Source organism: Anser brachyrhynchus, assembly GCF_964034855.1.
Source record: "Anser brachyrhynchus genome assembly, chromosome: 4".
NCBI classification, from domain to species: domain Eukaryota; kingdom Metazoa; phylum Chordata; class Aves; order Anseriformes; family Anatidae; genus Anser; species Anser brachyrhynchus.
Window position 1 is genome coordinate 43849242 of NC_137698.1, and position 2844 is coordinate 43852085.

The following is a 2844-nucleotide window of genomic DNA, read 5'->3' on the forward strand; positions in this document are numbered from 1 at the left end:
CTTTTCCTCCCTGGGGAGGGTTTCTCTTTTAACCCTCTCCTTGTCATAACCTGCGTGCAATGGAGTTGGATCCATGGCTTGCTTAGATAAGCCATGCACACCCAATGTGTGAATCCTTGCTCTGCCCAAGGTGTAGACTGGCTCGACGTGGCCAGTTCCCATTTCAGAGCCAGCCATGAGTGCAGAGCCTGGGACAACAACTCCCCTTCCCTGACACTAATCCAGGCATCCCCAGCACGGACACATTTGCACCCCGTCTGGGCAGGAGATGGCAGGAGTCCAGAGAGCTGGAAGTGGCAGCAGAAGAATTCATGCCTGTCTACACCTAAGTGCACAGACCTGTTTTAAATTTGGCCGTGACACATACCAACCTTTCTGCATCCTAAAATCCATCCAGGACTCTAAATCCTTTATTCATCAGTGTGCAAAGATACTTCCAGCCTGTTACAATTCATGGGCTTGAGCTGGCTTTTAGAGGGGTGAATAAAGCCAATGGGGGTATTTTTCCTTTCAGAAAAATAAGTTAGCTGTGCCCACCTTCTCTTTTTTACCATTAACTGAGAAGCTCACATCTAACATATAAAACACCTAGTTAAATTTATCCTTCTTCTTTCCTCGAATCCCTGATTTTGGTATCTTGGGACTGTAAGTCCCCACAAAACTCTTCTGATCTGCTCCCTCACCGCTGGAAACACCAGCGTGATCGATGACAGATCTTCAGGAGTCAGCTGAACATCTGTGTCACCAGCCACAACAAGCAACGTGTTGCAATGCTCTTTCCAAAGCCCTCTGAGCTTAGCACCAAAAGTTTATCTCACAACGGTGCTTTGTTGCTGAGCCATTAGAATTTGAGATCGAAAAGGGCTCTTCCCCTTCATATGGCGTTCTTTAGTCAATCCAAGGAAACGGGTGCAGCTCTATGAAGCAGGTGTCAGAGTATATGCCTGGAGGGCAGATCTAGGTTTCAATCCCTTACTCCAGTGACTATTTTTTTAAGGTACTCCAAATTCATTGGAGCAGGCCTTGGAGATTCACTGATCCCTTCCTCCTTGGAAAACACTCTCGTCAGAGTTGCATGGCCCCTCAGCTTCTCGCTCCCATTCAGTGAAGGTGCAATTGGGCCATGCACAAAGCAGCAGCTCCAGCCTAGTGGGGGTGGATGGGTGGGGGATACAGGCTGAGGAGCTGGGGAGAGGTATGCTGAAAATGTAGTTCCTGATGGGTCATAAGAAAAAGGCAGCTTCTTATGACTAATGTGACTGGTCTTGCTTGTGAACAGAATTTCATGTGTGTTGGGAATTAAGGACTGGAATGTTGGTTAAATATAAAACCACGCAATTTACAGTCCCTGAAAGTCAAATTAAACTCTTTTCAAGGTGGGTTAAAAGTCCATAATTTTTAATAAATAGAGATGTTTGTCTTTACAGAACTGGGCTCTTGATAACTATATTTCTCTGCTGTTTTGGTATGCATTTAGCCTGAGGCAACTGTAGGGTTCATGCAGTTCACAGCAAAGTCCCCACCACTTGTTTCCACCCAGCTGTCCCCTTCGCTGTGCTGGTACAAGTGCCTGGGGGATGTGGATGATTCAAGCTAAAAACTATGTGGTCTGAAAAGGTAGGTTGTTTTGATCTCACCTCACTTCTGTGATCTCGTTCTTCCACAGCCCCCAAAAGAGCAGTACATGTGCTAATAATATATATGAGGGAACAAGTAGCTAAGAATGAGGGAGAAGCTTGCAAAACATCCCTGGTACCACTACAGCTGACGTCCTGCCTCAAGAAGAGGAGACCATGAAAGTCAGTATTGTCCTGAGGGGTCTGCTTCAGGATGTGCCACCAGCTGTACTCACAGCTGTCGAAGGTGAAGAAGCACCCAAAATTGCAGGGACCAAGCTGTGTGTACTCCTGACTGCATGCCCTGGTTGTGGTGAGCATGGGCTCTGTCAGAGATGTCAGAGAGCTTGTTGAAGCAAGTGAAGGTACTGCACTGCCTGACTCTCATCCCTCTCCAGACAGCAAAGCAGGAAAGTGAGAAGCCTGAGAACAGAGCCCATGTTCAGACCACAATTCTAGGGGAGAAGAAGAGATGCAATTGAAGAAAATCAAAATGAATTCTCCTTGGGGCTGCCAAATACTCTCTATGCAGATTCTTCTGATATAGAAAATTTTATTCACAGATGTGAGTTTTTTAATAGTTCAGCTGCCTTTTTTTTTTTTTAAAGAACTCCCACAGCAATCTAGGGAAAGACTTCTAATATTAAAATAGTGTTTTTCAATTCCCAATGTTAAAACAAACAAACAAAACAGTTCCTTAAGACGTTACACTGAATGTGACAGGACTCTGTGGGAAATTGTGCTAGCACTGAATCCTGGTGTCGGCTCTTCCACCTTTATCCAAATCAGCAGGCTGGAGAGTGGGAGGAAAATCTCAAATATAAGCACAGAAATTCCCATACTGATTCAGAGTAGCTAACCACTTTATCTTTTCTTTCAGATAAGAGCCAATAGGAAAGGTCTCAAAAGAGAATACAAAGAGAAAAAAAGAAAAAAGGTCCCCAGGGAAAGCACTGGTTGGCTTATGCCACAAGGAATGAGGATTTTTTTCTCTCTCTCTCATTTTAATCCTTCTTCTCTTCCTTTTTTTTTCTTCTTCCTGCATAATACAGATATGATTTTACATAAATGTCTAAATCAATGTCTGTTAGATTCTGTATATTGGTAATAACTTCTGAGAATGTGTTTTACATATTTATTATAACATACAGATACATGCATGTGTGTGTGCATGCATATATTTTTTCTGTTTTAAGTTTTTAAAGTGCTGCTATTGTGTTTTGTGGAT